The 27,240-nt window shown below is 39.1% G+C and overlaps 1 protein-coding gene across 5 annotated transcripts in view; it reads right to left on the reverse strand.

The window, feature by feature from the left end:
• ALCAM (activated leukocyte cell adhesion molecule) overlaps positions 1 to 27,240 on the reverse strand; it is a 123,973-nt gene that overhangs the window by 77,877 nt on the left and 18,856 nt on the right. The window lies entirely within an intron of this gene.

Consider the following 27,240-nt stretch of genomic DNA (forward strand, 5'->3'; position numbering starts at 1 on the left):
TGGGGCCATAAGAATTCAGATACAGAGCTGAACTTGACAGCAGTGGTCACTGTATCCAGACTTACAGCAGTAATGAGCCTTTCAGTGCCTGGAGATTAGTCCACAGTCCTGGTTTCAGCTGGAATAGAGCTAATTTTCTTCTTAGTAGCTGGCATAGTGCTGTGTTTTGGGTTTAGAAGGAGAATAATGTTGATAACACACTGATGTTTCAGTTGTTGCTAAGCAGTGTTTATACTAAGTCAAGGACTTTTCAGCTTCTCATATTGCCCTGCCAGTGGAGGCAGAAAGAAGAAGCTGTGAGGGGACACAGCCAGGACAGCTGACCAAAACGTGTATTCCATACCATATTACATCATGCCCAATATATAAACTGGGGGTAGTTGGCTGGGGGGACACCGCAATTCAGGAATTGGCTGGGCATCAGTCAAGTGAGTGGTGAGCAACTGTATTGTGCATCACTTGTTTTGTATATTCTATTATCATTATTATTTTCCCTTCCTTTTCTGTCCTATTAAACTGTCTTTATCACAACCCACAAGTTTTACTTTTTTTTTTCCCCCTATTCTTTCACCCATCCCACAGGGGGAGGTGGGAGGGAGGGAGCGAGCAAGTGGCTGCGTAGTACTTAATTGCTGACTGAGGTTAAACCACAACATCCACTTATTAGAAAAATAATGTTATATGAACATTCAGGCTAAGAAATAGTTTGGCATTCAAGCTTATGGCAAAGCACAGGGAAATAGAGACTAAGCTGAAAAATACTATCATCAGTATTTCACCTCTTTTTACTTAGTTTATCTAAAGCAACCAGACGCATGCAATGAATAAAAGTGTCTACTTTGCAGCATTTCGGTGAGTATTAGAAAAAAATATACACTTGAGTACACAAGTTAAATATTGGCAGAGGGAATCCTGCATCTGAATTTATGGTAGTTTTGTAGGTCATGCTAAACGCAAAATAACAAACACAAAAAGTGCCCCATTCTTCTTTTTATTAAATAGCACACTTTTGAATGAGGAAGGGTAAAGGAGAATATTTCCTTCACAGTTAAAGCATTCTATAACTAGTTTACTAATAGCAAAAGGCTTCTTCCCCCCCTCTAGACAACATTGTTCTCTCTGTGACAGAGCAGCCTTTCTACTCCAGCCCAATGTAACTGTCAGGTAGAAGGAGTAACATTGGTCTTTTTTAGCAGTACCATCCTTGATATTGGATGAGGCTTCCATTTAACATATTCAGCTGTATCTGATGCAGCTGACTGTCTAGGAAGAAGAGAGATGACCCCTCTATATTACCCTGTGAGGGAGCTGCATTGATTTTGCAATACCACCTTTTCACTCTTTCAGTTCACAGTCTGGCATTTTTGTCAGTACTGCCACTTATTTCTCATTCTCTTTCTGTGAAGAATCCCCATCTATCATCCCACTGGATGAAAGCCATAACAGGTTTTGCTCATCTATAATAAGCACTGTCATATATGGAGCCTGGTGTCCCATGGAAACAAAGCTTATGTAATCCTACTGAGCTGTGTACCTGTCCATTCATCAGCTAAGCCCTAATTACTTTGGCCTGAAAATATCTCAGTTGATACACAGGTACCAGCCTCAAGGATCTTAAGTACTTACAATTTTTCTCACTTCACAGAGAAGAGGACTATATTAAGCCCATATTCATTTTAATGTGTTCCCCTTTGGAGAAATTGTCATGTCTGGCTGATTCTCCTTGGAAGTGGGTCAGGGTTATCCCAGCAAGGACCTCATGGTTGCAGCAATTTAATGAGGTAGCAGGGAGGCGTGGGACAGACAATACAAAGCTGTTTGAAAAGAGACTTCATTATTTCTTCTGCCTGCAGATAAACATGTTGAACTGAGAATACATGTTAACTAGTATATTCTAACCAACATGATCAAGATGTACAGTAGCATGTCTCGAGTTGTATCTTCTGGGAAAGACCGCCCCGACAAGTATAATGAGAAAGTTTCTGTAAGAGAACTCTATGGAAGAACACAAGGAAATGGAAATTATATTTATTTATTGTATCTCTAAGTTGATTTTACCTACTCCATTCTCTCACAGATTTCATTCACTCACACTCTTGCAATCGCAGACTTGGAAGTACCAAAGCACACGTGTCCAAGTGGTCTGGCCTCATCGCCAGCATCCCGTATTATCACTCTCATGTAAATGGCTGTGGTCAACACTTGTTATGGCATCGTCCTTTGCTTCAAAGTGTTGCTTACTTCAGCCTCCATAAATCTTAGGACAGGTTGTCATCCACTGGTTATTTCTCCTTGTTTGTTTGAAATATGTTTGTTTTTCCCTCATGAGCTAACAGGAAAGAAAAATCATGTAGATGATATGCTGCAACTTTGTTGTCATCGTCCTGTTGCCAGCAGAAGACTCTGTTCTGAATAGTCATCTATGTTGTGGACTTAGCAGAGTGCAAGCCTTCTGGTCTCAATATAAACAATGTGTTCTTCAATTTTACTACTAGAAATGGTGTCCTGTGAGCAGTATCCTCAAACTTTGTCTGTTATCAAGACAGACCATTCCTACAGTCCTCATCCTGCTCTCTCCTTTGGCACTTTCACAGAAACGCAAACATGTACACACAGCATTTCCACTAGTATTTCATTCATACAAACTTCATAAATTTAACTAAACTCAAAGTATTAAGCCCGAAATGTGCAATTTTCCTTCCAGGTTCACATAACTGTTACAAAGTAATCAATACTTGCCTCTTTTGAAACCAGTAATTGTTACATTCATGGTATTTTGAGGGTCTGAATAACATTGTAGGTGTGCAAGGCTTAACTTTGATAGATGTCTTCTTTGTAAAATCCCAGAACCAGAACCTGCCTCTTCACTCTCTCCTAGACACCCGCAGAAGAACTTCAAAGTCTTTCACACAGGACATACACAAAGATCCGATACTCAAAATGCATCAATACCTGTGTTTACGCTAATCACCTGCAGTGCCAAGATGAAAACCCTCCATGCTTACTAGATCTGCAGGTGGCTTTTCTGTCTCTAGAAAAGGTAAAATTCAATCCTCACATTGTGTTAAAGACAAATACAACTATCATAACATAACTGATTTCACTTTGGTCTTTACCTTGTACTGGTATTTAATAAACATGTGATGATCACTACGCTTGAGAAGACTTATAATAATGGTTAAGGCACAAAACCTTTCTAGCACTTACATGACACATTGTTTCCATGTTTTCTGCCTACTTTTTAGAATTGCCTCTAGAACTTGCACCTAGACCCTGAAAGGCTGATTGGTTCAATTAAGCTAATAAAGAAAAAAAATAAAGCGTATCTCAACCTTGACTTGACATTAACAAAAGTGTTTACATGGCACAGTTCCTGGCTCTCCTAGCCAGCAGACCCTCTGCAACACAACCAATTAATTAAACAGTGCTGAGAAGTTAACACTGAAGGTTACTGATTAATTGTATGTTAGAGCTGTCTAATCAAGTACCCAAGGCAATAAACAAATACAAAGATAAATTATACACTGATTAACACAATTATTTATAGTTTTATTTTTAACTGCTTGCTTGCCACACAGCAGACTTCTACCTGAATAAACAAGGGGGGAGGGTGATCAGGGTCACTTACTCCATTTCCCAGGTGGCTATTATTGCTGTTTTCCCTTGAAGTGAAATATATTATTGTAAGTCCTACTTCGTGCACGGCCATCGCATAAGCATACATGCTTCATGAGCAGCCATACAACATTCATTTATCATGTATCTTTGAGTATTACTGCTTGCTAATGCATGTCTCCAAGGGCTTAAATTCAGCATTGCAAACAGCTGCTAGTCTTCATTAAGAGAAAGCAAGCAATGTACTCTAAACACTACAGCCTTATAAGAGGACAAGATTCAGACCCAGAGATGATCAACAGCTTCTTCTCTAATTCACAAGCTCTTCTGCCTAACAGTGAACCTCTCATTTCAGGGATCTTTGCTTCAATGTTTGAATTTCCAATCCCAAAACTGCAACACTTCTCCATCTGGTAAGGCTATTATCACAGCCTCCTCTAAATCATCACATAATTCATTTCTCCATTTGACAATATAAAGAGAAGAATACTAAAACATGCCCTCATTCCATAGTTCCTGGGTTGCCCATATACACCACAAAATAAATCTTTTCCTTGTAAGCATTGGAGCAAGTTTATTTACCCTTATTCATGGTTCAGATAGGTCTTTTGAAGAAAATGCTTCAGGAAGGGCTCTGAAAGAAGGAAACTCCAGAATGATTCTTATTTTCCCCCAAGTCACTGAAAACAGAAGTTTGCCTGTCATCAGTTCTCCTCCCAGATCTGCCAACTCTGTCTGATTCATACCAAGAGGTCAATGAGAAGACTCTGCCCCTTTTGTATCCATCATCCACTTCTCTCCTCTGATGAAGGAAAAAACCAACCAACAAAACAAAAAAACCCCACAGACAAAAAAGCCTACAAAAAACCAAACAAACAAAACCCCACAACAAAAAAACACCCCCCAAAAAACATCTGTGCCTCACAAAAGGCAACAATTACTGAGAAAGTCCAATGGCTTTTACCCATCCCCTGGTACTTTCCCTAGGATTTCCACTGTGCCATAGAAAGATTTATCAGTCATTTTAATGGGCAAAGCCCTTTGTCAGTCTGTTCTTAATATAGTCAGCACAGCAGTCCAAGTACAAACATTTATTCTTGTCCTGTACTTCTCTTTCGTTATGAGCAACTGTATATCCAATATAACCACAATCAAATCTGCCATTAAACTTCTTCTCAACTATGAGCAAGACAGTTTAAATTTTCACATCTATATTACACTAGTTTTAAAGGACTCCCTGCCACAAGACTGGTTTAATGCAAGAGGCTCAAGCACATGGTGTCAGCTAACCCTGTGTCCTCTAATTACACATCTTCCACGGCTTACAACAATATCCACAGTGAACCATCAATCTCCCTTTTCCTGTAGAGTTGGAGTGCATGAGATCTGACAGCTCCAGCATGCTCATCTTCCCCCGCCCTCAAATAACTGCTATTTGAAGCTGCTCAGGGGGGCTGAAAAATGTAACAGCCTCAGGAAGAGTGGATCAGCATGAAGTAAAAGAAAAGGTCAAAGGCTGATTGATGTCATCTCAGAATATTGTAATAAAATATTAAGATTTGGTCAATTTACATTGATAAAAGTCACAAATTTCATACTAGTGTCAGAGTCTATTTTTCTTTTTTTCATGTTAAAATTACCTTTAGAATTTCTCTTTACCTTTTCTTTTTTTTTTTAAACCTGGTTGCAATTACAATCAATCAAGAACAAACAACCCCATCCCTTATCTCCTGAATTATGGATTCTGTGACATCAGTGTAAATTATACATTCAAAAATCTGTCTTTCCTTGTTTCCAAAAGTGGTTAATTATATAACATTGGAGAACTGTCATTTGGAAAGCTAATTTTCATAAGAAACTTTAAATGTGCAATAACTTGTTTCCTTTAGAAAACAATTTTCACACAGCAGAAAAGAACAGTGGGAAGATCCAAGCAATATTAAGCTTCATTCACATATTTACCAGCCCTGTGGAGATGGACCTCGTGCTCATGTACCGACACCATTTCTCCAACCACAAACTCTCAAACCCACTGTTTGACCCATGTGAGCACAGCCATCTTCAGCACCTTGGATTTCCAAGTATTACATGAGAGTGTATGTCCTCTCATGAAATTTTAGATTAAACTTGAATCTGGAACACCTGTTCTGCACATGCTAACATACATACAACATGCTAAACCAGGCAGCCTACCTTCAACAACTGTTACCACTCAAAAGAAAATATATTTAATTAACCAAAAAGCAGGCAACAGCTTCTTGTAAAAGATAGTGGCTGTTACAACAGAAATGTCTCAATCCTCTGCCATTAAAAAGAAAAAAAAAAATCTCACTGTACGTTTGCTTCAAGTCCAAATGGAGAGATTATATGGACTTTTTTTTTTTATTACTTTTTCTCCCAGATTGATTTAACATAGGTATTTAGTCTCTTACACTGCTAGCATAGTGGCTATTGTTGTACTGCAAGTTGAACTGGTTTCCTTAATTTTGACATAGAAAGGTAAGCTAATTTTATAGTAATCAAACACACTTGCTTCTCCCTTTAATCACATTACAACTTCTATTCTAGTTCTTTAAAACACCCTAAGGAAAAGAGAACATTGTTACTTATCTTCCAGATTTCTGTGGCTAATAGTATTCTCTACCACCTTCTCCTATCTTTTCCGTGATGCTGTGTTGCAACACCACAACTATTACACATAGCTTTCCACTTAATTTGTCACAGAGTATTTCCAAAAACTAAAAGTAAATGGGCTTCAGGTAATCATACAAACTGTTCACACAACCAAGGCGCTTTTAAAAGCCTATATTAATATGCCCTATAGCTGATGAAAGCTCTTACAGCATACATGCCAAACCAACAGCATCACAAAACAGCCAGGTAAGAGTTCACAGCTTCAGCAAACAATACCCAGATACTGCAGAAGCATACACCTGCAGTCAGGAGACTAAGTTTAGAGCAGAACTCTTTCCTCTGTCAGTACGACCCCTGGAAAATGTGTCAGAAAATGGCTCATTTCTATTTCAAATGCCTAGTGACACTCCATGGTTTCAAAGCACTTTTTAAGGGCTTGTTTCCCCTAGAGGCCATTGCACTCCCAGAAAAATACGGTGAAACAACTGAATGAAAAGGTTATTATCCCTGTAGCACATAATCGGGAAAAAAAAAAAAAAAAGAGGTAAAATAATCCCCTGCTTCGGTATTCATATTAAGATGATGGCCTGGTATTTAAGAACCAACACAAGGCACACAGTGTAAGTATTCTCAACAATCTTAACAGTACACACAGACTCTTCACAATCCTCACTTGAGAAACAGCAATGAAGATGTCACTGTTGCTTCATCAAAACCATACCTTCTTAATAGTGTCCAATGGCAAAGCCCAAATATTAAATCTGAGAAACATTCAGGATGACATTCATATGGATCAAAAGGCAGAATTTTCTGTAAGGCTGTTTATGCTAAAGCATTTAAGTTCTGATGTTTCCACGCAGGAATTTTGAAAGAGTATATCTGTGGGTGGTTTTTGATGGATTAGGTATCATAAAGAGCAGAGAGTTGTTAAGAAAAAGCTACAGGTGAGCTCGAGATTTGTGTTCTTCATTAACCAAAAATGACCTGAAACTTAAAAATTATTGAATTCAGTGTACTGTAACCTGGCACTACCCTCATAACCTTCCTCCTACAATCAGATCTAATTACATGTCTTGCTATGAAATTTAGTTACTTTAATACCCTTTGAACAGAAAATTAGCTTCATTGTTATCCTTATTGTATCATCGTTAAATTGCACCTGTGCAAGTGCCTAAGTGCTCTAATTGTAGGTTTATAGGATGAATGCCTCAGAAAGTAACTATCTGAACTACATAAAGATGATGAGGGCAATTACTCTTGAGTAAGAATGTTTAACACAATGTCAAAACCATACAGCATTTGCGTATGTTAGGTATGCTGTTCCTGTTGTTGCCTACAACTTCTTCCATCCAAACAGTGAGGTTACTGTCAAGGAAAACAGAAGAATCTTTTCGCTTTTCTGGCTTTTTTTTCCTTCCCCTTCTTCTGATGCTGGTGTTAAGACTCCCAATACAAGCTGGAAGGCATTTGCAATTTGCAAAATAACTTCTAAGCAGGAGTTGCAGAAAAATCCAAAACACACGACATCTTCTGTAATGGAGGATTGAAATCATAACAAAAATCCTACTGTTCCCAATAGAATTTGCTTTGCTTTGAACTTTGAACTAAGCATTTGTGAGTGAGAAGCTTCTGTTCATCAAGGAAACCTTTGCAAACCTCCTAATGCCCTAGGTACAGGGCACAATTGAGAAAATTGTTGTTTACATGTTTAGAAATTTGAAGTTTGTCTTGGATTTTTCCTTTTCTTTTTTATGTTAACAGGACTCTATACCGATGGATCTATATGAACAAAATAAAAAGCGTTCAACACCAATGTCACTACAGCAAACACCCACCAATAAGCTCATATACTTGTATTCAGTGGTCCCACTGAGAATTCAGAACGTCGCCGTGTTTATTAACCAAAAGTTTTTCCTGAATAGCAGCTTACTGTTCATGTGTGTGAGGTTAAATACTTGAATGGGGTCACAAAGCGCTATCCAAACTACACAGTCCAAAAACACTGGGTCTCCAAAACTAAAATTACTTTCTAGTTAAATCTTTTGAGAACTAAAAGCTTCTATTTCAGAACGGCTTAAAGGAGAGTCATCTTCCTCCAGTTGCTCCCCAGACGTAACCATCTAATGATAAATAAGGATGGGGTGGGGTAAGATCATACAGGCTACATCCACACCAGTGAGTAAAGCAGGGCAAGGGCACAGGCTCCCCATGCCTACGTGCCATCTGACAGTTTTCCACGTGCTCTAGCCCAAGTGGCCTTGCCAAGGCACAATTCGGGCAAAACTACACCAGTCGGACTTTGCTCCCAGCAGGACGTTTGGCTGTTGGATGTACACCATGCTCTGCCACCTCCCCTCTTCACTGGCTAGTATGGATGCTGCTGCAGGAGGGAGTGCAGGGAGAGTAGAGACTGCAACAACCCTAATGAGGGGCAGGAGGAAGAAGCAGAAAGGCAGATGGTAAGAAACACCACATCTCTAGGGAAAGGAGGACAATGAAAAAGAAGGGGAAAGGAGCAGAACTGCTGGATAAGAGAGCTCGAACATTTAGTCTCTGAGATTAAAGATCATTAACAGCCTCCCCCTCTTCCCCTTCCCCCTTCTCCCTCCTTCCCCACCTCTGCACATTAATGCTTTAGTCCAGTTTTCAGAAGAAAAAAAGAAAAAAAAATCTTACAGGCTTTTACTCGTGGTCATATGATCCATCCAGGTCTCTGAGTTTTAAAATGGAAAAATTAAGTATTCTCAATTTGGATAACACCATCACAGCAAACCTCTATTTTCATGTGAATACAAAATGGCTTTGCTTCTGGTTGGTTCGGACTTGGGATGGGAGGAGTTAATAAAGAAAAAACAAAGCTATGAAATGTAGATGCATTGAACTACACTTTTTGTAATACACCATAAACTAAACCTGCATATTTACTTTGCAATTTAAATTACTGCTTCCTAAGTACAACAGTGAGAACTTCTTAGCAGGACCACTTTATCCTTTGTGTATTCCCATAAGTAGGGCTTATCGAACTTCTAGACTTGGCATAAATTAATATGGAGAAGATTTACAGGTTTAAGAGATTTTTTCCTCCAATTTTTACAGATGATAGTAATTGTACTTCATTTTTTAGTACATGAGATTTTTATTCACTTTTTAGTACATGAGATTTTTATTCTTTTTTTTTTTTAGAACACAATAAAAAAAAAAGAAATACAAAATACTTCACTGGGCTGAGATTAAAAACTCAGAAGTATCAAAGGAGCTAAGTAACCCAAAAATTTAATCTGTGACCCCACATTTTCTAGAATTATACAAAATTGCCAGCACATTCCAACACTCAGTTCACATGTTATTACCTTTAAATGTTTAACAATTCCAATTAAATGTTATGTTGCTTGAGTGCTTCTCTTTGTAGCTCTACTAATTACTGTACACTTTTTAACAAGGGAATCACAAAAAACACATTCACAGCTTTATCAAACATTAAGAACTCTCAGATCTACTTTAATTTGAATCATACAGGGAAAAAACAACTCTGCTTATTACCAGTCTATCTTTCTTAATAAACCACGCACTTTCATATACTTGTAATTAGCCAATTGCTATAAACACACAGAATTACAGTGACTAAACCCAGACATCTGAAAATGCTGAACTAGGAAAGTTCCCTCCCAGTGCTTGAACTAGCCCACACCATTATGCAATAACTCTCATTTCAGATAATATATAGAAAGGCACTCAGAATCTTTTCAGAACAACAACATGAATATATATCTAAATTTTTACCATGCCAGTTTACATGAAGTCAGCTATCAAAAAGCACACAAGAATGTATTCCAGAACATGTTTTGCATCACAAAACATACTACTAAATATGAATTTTAGTTTTGCTTAGATCATAAGATTATGTTAAACAAATGGTTTAGCCATATAAAGTTCTCTGCCAGGTTTCTTCTGAAGTCAAGTAAAGCTGAATGGCATTTCACTATGGTTACCATCAAAAAGAACAGATCTATTGTTAGAAACACAAGACCTGTTCAAATAGATGGTTATCCACAGTCATTTGTAGCTACACTATAAAATCACAGATCCTTTTAAGAAAGTCAGCCCCAGTTTAAATAGTGGGTTTGCTTTTGTTCTGGTGGAGGGTTCTTAACATGTGGCAGTATAGTTTAAATCCAAGATTTATTTACAGATCGTAAATTTAACAAAAAAAAGGGCTTGGGATAGGAGAGTTAGAGGGAGCAAGAACAGCACTTTATCATGTTGGAAGCCCAGCAACAGCGTTTGAGAGTTTGTTCCCCTATTTCTGTGTTACAAGTGACATCTCTCACTAAGCAAAGATCTTGCTCCAGCCCATCTGACTTGGGTCAATAGAGGACACAAAAGATGTCAGGCTTTTGTGCCAGAAAACTGCTCCTAAGCAAGAGAAAGTGTTTCTCTGTTGGACTCTGCCACAAAGTTCACCGGATTGTGGATGCGCTCATTTTCACAGAGGAAAAAAAAAACCCCAAAACCAAAACCAAAACCAACCTATGTCCCCATCCTTTACTGCTACCCTGCCCTTCAAAAGGGCTAATCACTTCTGCAGTCACCATCAGCCACATCGCCATATACTCTGCAAGGTAGGTAACAATACTGACTACTAAACGAAGACTGATGAAATTCCAAAAGTAACATTTCCAAGAAGAATTTCACTAATCAAATTAGGCATTGCGCACATAGATGAGATTTTAATTACTCTTACCCATTTGCATTCTAAACCCCAATTTTTTTGCACAGCCTTAGAGAATTGAAGCCACTTGTAGTTACCGGGATACACTAGAAGAATAGTGACATAAAACATGTTAAATCACAGCTTCTCAAATGTTCTGCAGGATTGTCAGGAGCCACTATTCATGTTCTCTGTCTTTTTTTTTTTTTTTTTTTTTAAAAAAGAATTGTTGTGGCTTTCAGCACATTCTGCCCAAGAAAGTCAGCAGGCTCTTTAAATATTTGTCAATCTCAGTTTCTTTTGTTTATTTTGTGTATGTATGTGCTAAGAAAAATACTGGAACACCAATAATGGCAAAAATACCTAGAATTGCCTGATTTTTCACAGGTAAGTAGTTAAAAAACCTAAACAAACCCCTTAACTATAGCCAAAGTTGTACATCTCTTAACATAAGGAGCTTAGGTGGCAAGCCAGAATTCGTCATCTTTGTCCAAGGCCACAGCTCATCCCTAAGAAAAGCCCCCTGCAAGAACACACAAAGACACATCCCCAGAGGGAAAACACACAAGGAACTGCAGAGATACACAAATATCTCCTTACTAACCAGTTGTTACGTGTCTTCTTTCATCTCTTGCTAATTCTGAAGTCATTCACCAGGTAGAACTGGCCAATGCAATCCCCGTTCAGTCAGATAGAGATGTCGAGGGATCAGACCACATGTCTTTCAGAAGGCTGCAAGTGTACATGTGTGATCTTCTCCTCCCTCACGATTTTTCATTGGCCTAACTTAAGGCTTCAAGTACTTTCATTCATAGCACACAGTATACTCGATATATTTGTATAGGAGTGTCCATTTCCTCTATTCAAAAATACATATTTTACTTTTATAGTAAAAAAGGAGAAAGTGTCTATTGAGAAAAAAATTACATTTCACTGTTTTGGTATTGGTCAGAAAAGATCCATTCAGATCCAGTATCTTTCACCACACGAACATTTTAGATAGTACTAAAGAATTCAAAATGCAGTTGTAACCTAAGCACACACCATTTTTAGAAAGCTATAAAACTTAACCTTTGTAGGATATGAGTAGTGCTTCCCAATAGCTTTTAAAATGGCTATTAAAACTTCACACTTCAGATAAAACACAGCTTAACTTCGGATCCTGACATCACCTTTATACAACAGATTTCTTCCTGTTACTCAACAGTGTGAAAAAAAAAAACCCAAACCACCACCTATATTCTAAAGATTACATCTTTGGAGTTTTAAAAAGTAATCTAAGCAAATCCTGAATTCAAAGTTTGCCAAAAAAAACCCCAAACCCCAAAAAACCCCAAAACCACACACAAAAAAATAAAAACCCACAAAACAAAAGAACACCACCACAAATTATCTAATTCCTGCCTCCTCTGCTCACTAACAGAGATGGATCTCAATTAAGACTTTAGTGTTTTTTTTTAATTTTATGAAAAGCTTTTTCTGCAACTTTCAGATGGCAGAGAAGGAAATATCCTCCCATTGCTTCATCAGTTTGTAACAGCATCCAAAAACTAGTCTTTGCCTACCCACTGAGAAGAGATTAGAAAAAATTTAAGTGAACAGGGATTTCTTCCGATACAGTTGTGGGCTAGACTTCCAAAAGCTTTCTGTTCATAAAGCACAGCCTAGACAATTAACTGACACTGACCCAATAGATCAGAAAACCACAGCAATCTGTTAATCTAATAATGGCTACAATAAACTGTTCATTTTTTAGGTCAGACCACCTTTCAATATAGGAACATAGAGGGTTCTCGGGCTCTCCTAGGGGCAAAAAAGCCTTCACATTGTATCGTCAGTGTAGTAAGCAAAGGATCGTGCTTTTCTCTTCATATGGAAAAGCAATAAAAAAAAAAAAAAACCCAAACAAAAAACCAAATCAAGGCATAGGGTTCATGCCTCCAAGGATCTTGCCTTCCAGCAGTCTCTTTTCTCATGTCAGATTCATGCAAGTGTGCTGCACACCACAGCCATAACTCACAATTTTGAAACAAGAACGGTATGCGTGTTTGCGCACACACAGAAGGTTTGAAAGACAGTAGCTATGGCTGGGCAGTAACTGTTTCATGCTTTAATAATTTTTCAAGCAGAAACCAATTCTAGAAGTAAATGCCTCCCCCCCCCCCCCCCCCCCCAAATTTGCTGGTTTTGCTAAATGAAAGAAAAACAAGCAAACCAAAAGCCACCCCAAAACCCGCACTACCCACAAATTTTTTACAGGCCCATTACAAAGAACACCAACTACAAAATTGGTAAAAACTTTTCATTCTCCCTCAACTCCTGGGGGTGTTTCAGACGCTCAGGTTCAGTTTCCTTGGCTGGCTGGATCAACACTAGCACATCACAGGAGCAAGCCCAGCTGTGAGACCAGAGAGGCACAAAACTCCATGACCTTCTCAGTCTCTCATTGACATGCCGTTTGTGTATGAAAATGACTTCTTCTGGAGGCTGAGATGCTTCCCAGGAGTTGACACATGCAGGCTCGACTTCTGCTGCAGGGAATGCTTATGAATATACATGGAATGGCTGTTCAGATCTCCCTCCCTACCCCCACAGGTCGGGTACTGGCCAAGGAGACTTAGACTTGCATCTCCAGCTCCTCAGAAAATTACACCATGGCTCCCATTCCAAACAGTAATTGCCATAATTGCCAAGCTGAGCATCTTTAGCTGGTTTGTAAAGTCATTTATTTTTGTTTTGCTTGCATTTTTGAAATGTTTCATTTCTAGTACATCAGTTTTTACTTTCATGAAGGATTCTAATTTTTTTTCAGGATTAGACAGCTGAAGTCCAAAGTCTTCATCTGCACAGATATATTCCTTTTACCAGACAGATCTCTAACCCATGTGTTACATATGCTTTCTGCCAGCTTTATTTGATCACTTTATCTTGTCTTTTCCTTCCCTGTCCCTCCCACACAAGGTGGGAGTGGGAAAAGGCATCAAGACATGCTATTTACTGTTGTAACAGTCTCTTCCCACACAACCATAACATCACAACTTAAAATCTCAGTATTTGAATAAGACTTCTCAAAAAATTCTTGCAATCGTGTTAAACATGAAAGAGATGTCCAGTTTCAGCCCTTCAGGTTTTTAAGCTCTATTTGAACACAATTTTGGAAGCTGGACACATTAACATTGCACTTATTTTACACCTAGATGTTATTTCAGTATAAACCCCATCTTTCCATCTTCTCTTGAAGATTTACTTCAGCATAAGGAAAAATGCCAGAACTGAATTTATCAGCTAGCTCCAAAACCTGAAAAGTCATACTATATAGCTCATGTTATAGCTCAATGTCTAAATGTAAAATATAGAGATTTAAGGATTTTTTTTTTTTCTGGATAGCCTATTCTCTTGACTGTTTTCTTAAACAAAACCTTACCCCACACTATATAGTTTTTACTCATGAAGAGTGGTATTTACCACTTCCCAGGAAAGTCAGTGCAGCAATTTTCAAAATATTTCTACACTTCTTCAGGGCCATCTCTATTATTTAAAAAAAGAAAAACAACCAAGCCAACAAAAAACTAAACTGAATAAACAAGTTAAAATAAACCAGTTTAGCACTTCAAGACTGCACATTCTCTGCTTTGTAAGAGAAGTTCTACATGCATAGGCTGTCAACTGCCTGCTACTGCAGGAAACTGGCTTTCATAATCAAGGAGGCTGAGATTTCAGCAGGACCAGCCATCATTAGTCAAACAAACAAAGGACCACCCCAAAGTCAAACATCAAACTCCAAAGCAGTAAGCCTTACAATACCGGTACAGTATTGTTTGGGGTTTGTGTTCGTGGTGTTTTTTTGTTTGTTTTTCTTTTTTACTAATCCAGAAGCAGAAATTACTTCCTCTGCAGTTTATTATGTCACTAAAACAGCCAGGGTCAGCTAATGTTTAGTAGAAATAATATATGGTAACAAATATTTTTCAATAAACTCTAAAGAGGCAAACCTAAAGCTAGCATGAGTCTCATTGCAATGCCATTTTTGAAAGTCCAGCTGTGGACTTAACAGAGCTTAACACTTAAACTCCAAAGAATTATGCATATTCCCTATTTAAATCAATTAACAGACAGGATTCCCCCCCCCCCTTTTTCATTTTATCACTGCATTTACACTAACTGCGTGGGTAGTGGCAAGAAATGACACATGTTAAGAAAAGGAAAGCCATTAGTCCTAATTTCATAATTACACAGGAGTAGACCCTGGCTGTTTGGAATCTTCATGTTGGTTCACAAGTGCACAAAATGAGCAACCTTTTTTCCAGCTAAGTGAGAAATAGCAGAGCATTGCTTTACTGGCACTCAGAAAATGACTGCTTATTTTCAGTAACACCGAGGACAAAATAATTGGTGAATATACAGAGTATCAGAAGAAATGCATTCAGGAACATTCTGCTCACAAGATGCTGGCTGGGAATCAATATTCTTCCACAGCCTTTTAGTGTTGTTACTTTATCAAATATTTTCCCTCCTTAAAAGATAAGGAGCTATTACAGATACTTGTATCCTGGCATTTGTGGGGGGAAAAAAATAAAAATAAAAATGGACTAGGCAGACTCCTAGGAAACTGGGCATCCTTCAAGTCCAACCTCCTTTCAGTGAATTATGCAGCCACCCTACCTCACATCAGTACTTCATTGCTCTGCTCCCTCAAGGTCTAGTTACTCAGCAGCAAAAGGAACAATTTATTTTTTTAAATGCATGAGTGGGGAAAGCTGGATGTGTTCCAAAAAAAAACCAACCAAAAAAACCACCAAAAAACACGTCTTCTCACTGAAGTGTTACTGAGACACTGGAAATACCAATTTTAGTTTCTTCACTCAAGTCAGAAGTTCTCAATAAATCAGACTCTCCAGATTGTTTAGATCCCTTCTCCTGTCCTACAAAAAATGCTGTATGTATGACTTTGAGATCAGCAGATCTGACATTGATAAGAGAATACAGGAAACCACATCACACTGACTTTTCATATGGTATTTTTCACCATTCTCACAGACCTTCCTTTCTCATTTACCTCCTATCACTTGCACTACATTACTTTTTCTAGTGAGTTTACACTCCATAAAACATTCATGCATTAATCTTATCCCTAAATATAATCAATATTTTAAAGTATAAAAGTTAGTTTTAATGATATAATCAGAGCAATGAAATTATTTCCTACTTTTGAAATGCTGTAAAAAGTGACTACATGTTTACCTTCAAAATTCCTTTATGTTATCTCAAGCAACTTCCCCAAATTTTGTACCTTCAGCTATGTGAATTCTTCTATTTTCAGTGAACAGAAAGGAGGGGCGGGGGGGTGGTGAAGGGTCATTTTGGACATCGTAACATCAAGGACAGCAAGCTGAATTGTGTCCTAAGCTGTCAGGTATTGATCCTTTGATTCCGCAATCTAAGACACCCTAGATCTCAGGATGTCTTCTGTTGGGAAGAAAGACACCCTTTCCTCCTGTCCGAAGCCAGCTCTACATATATAGGTTCTTTTCAATCAGCTGTAGCAAACATATATTCTTCCACGCAAACAGAAAAATTTTACTGATGATTAACAGAAGTGAAAGAATATACCCAGTAACATCTAAACTAGGATCAGTTCTGCAGAGCTGTAAGAAAAATCATCTTTAAGCAGCTATGACTAAGTCTTCAGAACAAAAGTCCAACACTTTCATGTGCCTTCACAAATACCCATCAGGTTTCCTATCAGCATCCATCTTGCTATATTCATAACATTTTCACAGATCAGCCATTCTTCTCCTCTAACAAAATGTTTTGTCCCCAAAAAGCATTGTATTTGTACTTATGCTAGAGAGTATCCATGCTTTGGAGTTAAGACATGAAGAAAACGCTGTATCAGTTACCACAGCTTTAGTCAAGACGATGGCACTATACAGCTCATAACCAAGTCAACGGCTCTATTACCGTCATTATGTTCAGTCTCAAAGCAGTTTTTGACAAGGATGAACACTAAGTTAGCCACACAGGAAACGAAGCCTAACCACAAATGGGAGGTTACCAGTGGACTTCTCGAAATACTTGTCTTGACACCAAAATTCTTTAGCTCAATTCCCATCAATGCTCTTTGCAGTGTGCTAATGAGACCTGCAGGCTGAACAGAGTGAAGAGATGTCATCAGAAAAAAGGAGAACACCACATGGAAAGATCTACGATTGCTTAAGGAGTGGAGTATTAGGAATGGGACGAAAGTTACAGGGTCTCCAGGGCATCTCACTTGGAAGTGCTGTACAAGTAGACAAGCCTAGGCATGACAGATGTTGACACAACAACTACGGGCCAACAGCTCACTGGAAGCAGAAATAGGAACCTAAACTATACCCAGGGACATAAAGTATTAATGTCACTGTACAATGACCATGGCAAAGCCTCATCTCAACAGCACGTTTCTGTTCATATATTTTCAAGACGACCTGATTTAACTTGAATAAGTAAAAAGATTGTTTACTTGCAGGAATGGAGAGTCTGTCATATGAGGGAAGACTAAGAGAGAAGACTTTGCTCTCCAAACATATTGGGAACAGACCTGTTCAAGCTACAGTTCAAATACTGCTACAAAACTAATGTATTATCACTGCATTCTGACAAGCTGAAGTTTTCTAGTCTTCTGAAGGGAAAAAGAAATGGCAGAAAACGTCACCATTTTTAAAAGGAGTCAGTCAATTAATAAATGGAATTTATATTATCATCTGCAACTATGTGGGCATGGACTTAGTGATCCAAGATGCCCCTTCCAGTCTTAAGTGTGCACCTCTTTCTTGCTAACGTCACTATAAATCTTCCCAAAGGAAATTCCAATGAGGGCATAAACCACTTGCTTCACTCAAACACACTGTGCCCTCTGGCCTGAAATTAGCAGTGAACACTTGAACTGGAAACGTTAAGACTCCTCTGAGCCTACTTCCATTTTCCAGTCTGCTGAATTTTTAAAAATTCCCTTATAAGGAACTTCTTGCTGCCTAGCCCCTTATACTTTCAATACAGATCTACCAAAAATTTGTTCTGTATCTCCCTGCCCTCCCATATCTTCACCGTTTTCTTGCTTTAAGTATCTATTTGTCCCCTCTGAATTTATTGGATCTATAACAACACGCTCTAGCCTAGTGCTTCAAGCAGAAGCTTTAGAGGCTGCCAAGAGCATGTTACATGCCTGGTACCCTAGCACTTCTCCATGCAGCACGGGGCATGCACCACCAGCCTGAGGTAGTGTGGATTCATCTTTGGTCATGCTTCGCACTCTGCCTTCTCCTCCCCCTTTCCTGCTCTTCATTCTTTATCTTGAAATACATTTCTGAAAGAAAAGTTTTCTGAAGTGATGTTTTAGAAGTCACACGCTGTTGCTTTTTTTAGCATTTAACAAGACAGTTTAACAGCAAGTATTTATTTGCCTGCATCTCCCACCTGTGATTTGTTAGTGATGATGCTGGTACTGCCAAGCTGTAAAGCTTCTCCCCCAAAAAGTGGTATTAAACTAACTTCCAAATTACATACTTAATGTATTTTCTCCTACATGTTCTAAAAATATACAGAAATATTTCTTTTGCTCTGGAGTAAATTTAATCTAATTTGATTTTGTGGACTAGGGCTTGTCAGTGCATCATCTCTGCTTAACTCACACATCTCATACCAGATATTACTGTTTTTCAAGACCATTAACAAGTAAAATATCAAACCTGTTACTCTCCACATCAATGGAAAGAAAAAATCCCCAACACTTCTGAAAAAGTCCTAAGTCAAGTCTGGAAATTCTAGATTTGCGATTGGTAGAGAAAAAACAAACCCCCACAACACTTTTTAAACATAAACCTAAATTTTGAACAAGAAACATAGAACTTGGCCTTATACAGATAAATAGCATGTCTCTGGAGACTGCAGTTAAGGAAGAATGTACCTGCATACCATTTTCTAATTGAGTATCCAGTTCAAAGTTTCTACTTGTTCATTGAAATGCAAATTAAACTAGCTAAAGCACAAATGCCCAGTCTGAGACACAAATTCAATTATAACAAGACAGTCGCTGAATTCTTAATATGGACATTTTTCTATACTTACATATTTACATTTTAATCTAGAAAGAAAAACAACTCCGACGAGGCATATACAAATTAGACTTCATGGTCCTTGATGTATATGATAAATTAAAATAAGTGACAAAACCAGTAGACAAATAGGAGCTCTGGTTTTTTTGGTTTGGTGTGGGGGTTTTTTGTTTGTTTGGTTTGGGGTTTTTTTGGGGTTTTTTTTGGTTTTTTTTTTTTTAACACAGATGCTTTAAGAGACAGGTATGACTATTTTTGCCACCTTCTGTGAAGCTTTCCTCTCAGTGAAAGAATTGCAACCCCAGACGTCAGCGGAGCAATGATCTCAGACTAGTATTCCTGGTATGACCACAGTAGGTGAAAGGATAGAAGAGGTCCTTAATCTGAACTACGGCAGCTTTTACTCTACTTACAAATTACTTCATGCTCTGTAAGCACCTTTCAAATTTCAACTAATTAAGAGCTGAAGTTCTTCAAATGATCACTCCTGCAGACACCCAAGTCAAAGTGCTCTGGGAGGCTTGTTCCCTGCACAGAACCAAGCAGCCTCTGCAGCAGTTTGACACACTGAGCCATTAATCACCATGCTCAAGGGCTCCAAACACACAGAAGTGCAACCCATACCTCCATTTCTAGCAGATGCCCACAGCTCAAGAGCAAACAAATCCTTCTCACAGGTTACATGGCTGGTTATGGTGGGCTGACCTTGGCTGGACACCAGGTACCCACCAAAGCTGCCCTATCACTCCCCTCCTCAGCTGGACAGGGGAGAGAAAATATAACAAAAGGGTCATGGGTCAAGATAAGGACAGGGAGAGATCATTCACCAATTACTGTCATGGACAAAACAGACTTGAGTTGGGGAAATTAATTTAATTTATTATCAAATCAGAGTAGCATAATGAAAGAATGAAAACAAATCTTAAAACACCTTCCCCCTACCCCTCCCTTCTTCCTGGGCTTAACTTTACTCATTACATTCTCTATCTCCTCCCTGCCAGCAGCGCAGGGGGACAGGGAATGGAGGTTGTGGACAGTTCACCACACACTGTCTCTGCTGCTCCTTCCTCCTCAGGGGCAGGACTCTTCACACTCTGACCCTGCTCCAGCGTGGGGTCCCTCCCACAGCAGACAGTCCTCCACGAACTTCTCCAACGCGAGTCCTTCCCACAGGCTGCAGTTCCTCACAAACTGCTCCAGCGTGGGTCCCTTCCACGGGCTGCAGTCCTTCAGGCACAGACTGCTCTAGCACAGGTCCCCCACGGGGTCAGAAGTCCTGCCAGAAAACCTGCTCCAGCACGGGCTTCTCTCTCCATGGGACCACAGGTCCTGCCAGGAGCCTGCTCCAGCACAGGCTTCCCATGGGGTCACAGCCTCCTTTGGGTATCCACAGCATGGGGTCCTCCCCAGGCTGCAGGTGGATATCTGCTCCACCATGGACCTCCAAGGGCTGCAGGGGGACAGCCTGCTTCACCACGGTCTTCCCTACAGGCTGCAGGGGAATCTCTGCTCCGGCACCTGGAGCATCTCCCCTCCCCCCCTCCTTCTTCACTGACCTTGGTGTCTGCAGCGCTATTTCTCTCACATGTTCTCACTCCTCTCTCCAGCTGCCACTGCTGTTGTGCAGCAGGTTTTTTTCCCCCTTTTTAAATATGTTCTCCCAGAGGTACTACCACCATTGCTGATGGGCTCAGCCTTGGCCAGCAGCAGGTCTGTCTTGGAGCTGGCTGGCACTGGCTGTCAGACATGGGCGAAGCTTCTGGCATCTTCTCACAGAAGCCATGCCTGTAGCCCCTCTGCTACCAAAACCTAGCCACACACACCTCTTCTGTGAACATTTCTGGTTCACAGAAAGCCAGCCTTCTCCAGGGGATTACTTCTCACCCTACTTAAACCAGCATTTCAGAAGCACATGCATCAGTACTACCAATCCGATATGTTGGTAGCCTACTTCAGTGACGGGCAGCAGAGCTTTCAACGCAATACTGTGTGCTTTGACAGTAACAAGCCTAGTTAATGCAGTAGCTTAAATAATCCATTATTGCTCCCTCTTTCATAAAAATCCATGAATCTTGTTCGATGCCACGTGCTCACAGGTCAATATGTTTCACCAGGTCCCAAAGCAATGCTCTGATCTTGTGTTGGAAGCATACAGATGTCGTGTCACTGTTTCAGAAAGGGCACCTAAATCAAAAGCAAAATATGTATGTCTCTTCCATTCACACACACATACTCATCTTACTCCTGCTTGCAGTGTTATCCAAACAGTGAATTTAAACAACTTCAAACACAGTGGTCTCAGCTGACCTGTAGCCACAGAAACCTAATGTTACAGTTTGGCAGATTTTCAAAGATCCAAGGGTTAAACCTAAAATAGAAAAGCAAGGAAGAAATTCCATACAGCATTTGAATGGATGGCATTTGACCACCCACCACATGCCTAAATTCAGCTTTACATCATCTAAAATCTATCAGTACACCTGGGTAAAGATTAAACAGGTAAATGCAGCCTTCCATTTAGCCAAACACCATCACAAGCCAAACTCAATCCCATACTGAACACAAGCTTTTAACAAATTATACTTTGATGGAAAAGAGTTTTATATGATCCAGATTTCCCATTGAACAGTTAGATATACTTTGTCCTATAAATTTTCATTTATATAAGCAGCAGTTTCATGAATGTACTTTATTTTGAGATATTTTCTCTTGCTCTCCATACTTTATGTATTTGCACCAACACCCCCAACTGATTTCTGTCCTTTTATCCTTCCATCCTTTTATCACAAATCTTCCTGCATAACAGTTTGCATTTTTTTTCCCATAGCTCCATGATCTATCTGCTCACACCTTTTTGGTATTAAAAAACAGCAGAAACACTTGAGATGCTGTGATATATGTAATTCAAAGTGGAGAAGAGAAAGTGATTAACTTAAGTTTGTTGCATTGTATCTTTTGCTTGGGTGCTTTCTGGAAAATTAAAGTGTGCATTAAGCTAAGCATAACACTTTTGAAAGCATACAACTATTCACAAGAACTCTTGTGCTTAGCTTTACTTTTTTTTTTTCTTCTAACAATATTTAGGGCAACTTGCAAACATCGATAAAGAACACAGCACCTAGGAATATCTCACACACCCACTTGAGGTACTATATTGTCACTTACGAACTAGACTAGTAAGAAGGGCAAAACTAAAACAAATGCTCACAAAACACAAGACCAAGAGCAAAGTATAGTGATCAATCTTACACAAACATACCAAGCTTTCATAGTCACCAAGCCATTTTCTTGAATGTATTAGAGAAGGCTATTATGCTCTAAACACTAAAAAACCTAAAGGAGAGCTTTCATGCCAGACTGGAGGGACAGAAACAATTGTACTAATTTATAATTTAGAGTCATTTTGCATGTACAATATACCAGTACAGAACTTCACTAGTTTAATGTTTTGTTTTAATAGAGAAGTTACACACACAACACAAAAAGCATATATTGGGCCACAGTGATCTCAGCAGCAGAGTTGCCACCTTATAATGTGACAGAATTAGCTCGCCAGCCTTAGAAATTCTCAGGGACTTCCCTGTTTATTTAGCATGCCTAATAATAATAATAATGAATAATAAATACAAAGAACCCCCACTATTTACAATGGTGAAACTTAACTGACATGTCTGCATGAGTTATTCCACTGTGAGGATTTATACTGCTACAAAAATTAAATACTTTCTAAGATCAGCAAAAGAAATTAAGACAAAGATAAGCTCTTACTGGGACTTAAAAAAACCAAAGCAAGCAAGCAAAACCTCAGCAGGAAAGGCGATTTGATTTCAGCTGACAGAAGCTACACATCACCCAACTTCCACTAAGGACACCACTGCCTATAATAAACAAGCCCTGCAATTTGACGTCAAAGTAGTTTTGAAAGAACGGTACATTACATGAGGAAACCACTATTTCTCTTCACTTCCTGAAGTTTGACAGTGACTACCAAAGGGACACAAGAGACCTTACTCTTAGTCAAATAAAAATCTGGAAAAAAAAATAAATTAAAAATCCTGTTTTACTGATGTAGACGACTTAATTGGAAGAGCTGCTAAAGTGACCTTCCAAGTGATGAGGTGTAATTAGGATGCTCCACTTTCGCAACATGTAAATGAATTAAAGCAAGAGAAGGTACTGGACAGCTTCCTTAGTGCTTAAAACACCCAAAGGTGTTTTTGAAACTGGGTGTGAAGGGACATATAGTCCATCTTGGAAAAAATTCTCTTAAGAGGACAATTCAAGAGCACGCAATTAGCTGGAAACTGTGCATCCTGAGAGCAGCCTTATGTGCCTCTTCATTACCTTGCCTGATGAGGCAAGGCTCTAAGGGCTGTACTGAAACAGGGGAATAAGACAGCAAGATTGTCAGGGACTGGGAGGGGAGAAAGGGAAGGGAGGAGAGGAAAAGGACAAAAACCAGTCAGGCATCAGTTTCCTCAAACTGCAGAAAAAAGCAAAAAGTCTGAAGCGCATGTATGCTTTTAAGGACAAGCGTCTTCAAGGCGGCAGGTCCAACTTTGGCAACAAGTCACTCAGTAGGAGGAAAAAACGCTCAGGATGTCCAGAGATAGACCATGCTGGTGCAGAAACCATTGCTGCATAGCAGTATGCTCTGCTTCATCCAGTTCCAATGCAAAACATCATCTAACTTGTATTTTCAATATAAAAATGCAGATAGCAAAAGTAGTTATCAGACATGCAGAAAAGTCACACGCTATATGAAAATACAGTGATCACGAGTCCACTCATACCACTATGTTTTTCCCCTCCTTAAAACATTTCTACTGTATGGTAACAGAGGATAGTTTCATTAACATGGCAAGAACACATCTGCTCTGTCGAAGGCTGTGACTAGATGCTAGATGAAGAGCACAATAAAAGAGAACAGTTTCTTTGTACGCATGTCTTGCTATTAGCATACAAAAAAACCCAGCTCAAACATATTCTTATCCCACATAAAACTACCCATTGGACAACAGCAGGTAACAGCGAAATTAATGAACTTTTGTAATGGCCCTGCCTCCCTCTCCAGGCATTTAGGTACATTATTCTTAGAAGGAAAAAAAACCTCTACATGAAACTAAATTTCTTCTCCTCCAGTCATTTTCTTGCAATAGACCCCTATTACACATCTACAGGTAGCTGACACTATTATACAAATAAATCAAGAAGAAATCATCCACAACTGGTTTTTGATTTGATCAAAATTAGGTTTTGACTCTGTGATACCTTTTAAGTAAAAATAGAGATGCAACATCTTAAACTCTGAAGATAAAGCTTCTTCAGTATTTACCCAGAAATGAAAAATTACTTAAGTAGTTATTCCTGAGAGGCCTATCCCAAACGTGGTACTTCCAAAAATCTTTGAGAAGCTCCACTGATGGCTGAAACAGAATTTAAGCTTATCTTTCCATGGTTTGTGCAATCCCTTAAGTATGATCATGGAAATAATCTTCTGACTCTCTTTGAGCTGATAGAGAACTGCTCAAGCATTTTGGCACTGAGCCTTACTACTTTTGACTGACCACCATCAACTAAGGAATCCAAAGAGCTACAGGGGAAAGAACATGGTTATTCTAGAAAGAAGCCACCTGTAAATGCAGGCAAAGGCCAAGTAATTAACAAGCCCCTACTCTCATTCACAGAGATGCTCTCCAGCCAAGGAACAGACTGTGGCACCTGCTTGAGAGGCAGACTAGGACCCCTTCGTGCCCTCTCACATCAAGACAAAAGGACAACTGACAGATGAGATTTTCAATCGTGATGCAATATGTAACACCACAGACCTGGCTATTTTGTCCAAGGAAGACTATAAAACTGTTGGGAGCAGCTCCCATCTGCAACACCATCCTACAGCTCTGCCAGCTATAGCCTGGCTGTCATCCCATCATGCCAGCCACTTTCTTCTGACCATGGAATGAACAACAATCCTTCATAACTGCTGTTTGTGGCTCAAAATGTTCAAGCCATTGTACTTTTTGGCCTAACTCTGACACATGGTAATAGAAATAACCCCTGAAGGAGAAAGCATGGCTACACCTAGGGGAAAGCTGCAGCAGGAAGGGAGCAGCACAGTTCTTCCCCCACAACCTCCAATGTCTAAAGTCAACCATAGAAGAGCATGGCGCAAGGCACACTGCATCCAGTCAAGATCAGAGACTGTGAGCACAGCTGTAGCAAATGCTCTCCCCTAGAGACAGTTTTATCATAAGTTTGAAATGATATTGGGTATAACACCAGCAAAACCCTTTAACAACTGCATCCACACCAAATGCTTTTCCTGGTAGAGCTCTTGAGCTTAAGCACGTAGGTTTTTCCACCTGTCATTCTGACTTTGCTATGCTATGAAAACATTCAAGCACAAATTCGGCAAATGGATCAGAAAGTTCAACAATAACACAGAGATTAGAGGATAAATTTCTATGGTATAAGTTACCACTATTTTACCTCCCAGTTCCAACTTGACTTCCTACAATGACATCAAAACTACTTCACCACGACTCAAAAAGTGACGTTACACTGAATGAAAATTTAAAGATTAAAAAAATATCTGCATTTCTGTTACGCACATTGGTGCTTTTAAGTGTAAAATAGGTTTCCTTCCCCTACCAAGATTATTTTTCTTCCAATTGCATTTTCTTTCTTTCTATCTATTCCAAATTTCTTGTAATGGCAGTAATCTGAAAATTATTTTGAGTCAAACTGTCAACATTAGACTATAACACATTTTCCTTGCCAAGCAGTTAGTTAGTTTTTTTGCTTTTAATATTCTGAGAAAGGTAGGTGTACCCATGTCTATTTCACAAACCTATGGAGAAATTAAAGACTATGAGAAGAAACAAAACCCAGAAAAAACCCTATGTATTTTAATGCCTGTTAGAACATTAACATCAAAAGAAATGGAAAGCTTGGAAAAATATATAAATCAGCAACCAGAGTGGTTTTTATTGAATCATCCTTTTAAGGTACATGACTGCCTTCCTAAGCAGTTTAGCTAGCCATTCAGTTCTTTGTAAAGCATCTTTCATCACTCCTTCCCATACAAGTTGCCCTGCATCCCAAAGGAAGGACAAGAAAAGAAGGCATCTGCAGAAGCACATGTTAATCTGCAGGCATCAGTTTATGAAATTCTATAGTATAGCTTGCTTTCCTACATTTGAACTTGTACAGCTTTTGATGAATAAAGCAAAACAAAGAATTTGCATGTAGTAACATTAGAGTTTAAAACACATTCAGTCAGCATGCCTAAACCCACGTTAAATGTTTTTAAAAAAAAAAAAAATATTTCTATGTTTCCTTAGTGAGACAAAAAAATGGAGATAGAGTGTTTGGATCATCATCTCTGTTGTATTGCTCTCTTCTACTGTGTATTCTGAAAAAAATTAATTGCCAGCAAAATGCTTTATGTCATTGATTTTTAAATTAAAAAAATACTTTCATAACTGATCATCAGGAGAAATTTATAATGAAAAATGGGCATTAATAATATTCACTACACACAAAATCACAAGGGTCTATCGGTAATAAAAGCCTTAATTACAGACTCAATTATTGATAGACATAAATGAAGTACAGTTATATCATTTTTATAAGCTGTGCAAAATATAAACTAGAAAGCAAAGAAACCATTCCTGGGCTTTATTGCCTAATGCTGGTAAGAGACTTTTTTTTTTTTTTTACGAAAAAGTTCTACAACAGCCCTCATTCCATCCACTTTTCCTTTCCTTCACCTTTCACTTGGCTTTTCCATCTCCATCCAATTTGTCCTTTCATCCAGCAAGAGAGTCCTTCACAGGCTCCTTAATTTCTTTCATTCTGCCATTTTAAATGATGACAGGAACGACTCCCATCAAGTTTTCTACCTGGCCAGAAGTAAGCCAGCCAGTTACCACTAGACCAGCCCACCTTGTAGTAGCACTGCTTCAGGTGTAGCAGCAGCATTTGCTAGTAGGACAACCCCACCTGGCCAGGACAAGGAAGAGGTGGTAGTAGTGCTGAACTGCAATAAAATCCAAAAGCCTCCTCTCATCTCTACAAAGGGCAGAGGTGACTCTTATGTCCTCCTCCTGTCCACACAGGACTTTGAGAAAGAGTCTTGCAAGTCTCTGACCATTTCTGTACAGCTCAGGCACCTCTGAGCTGATTCTC

The sequence above is a fragment of the Haliaeetus albicilla genome, chromosome 6 (assembly GCF_947461875.1).
Source record: "Haliaeetus albicilla chromosome 6, bHalAlb1.1, whole genome shotgun sequence".
NCBI lineage: Eukaryota > Metazoa > Chordata > Aves > Accipitriformes > Accipitridae > Haliaeetus > Haliaeetus albicilla.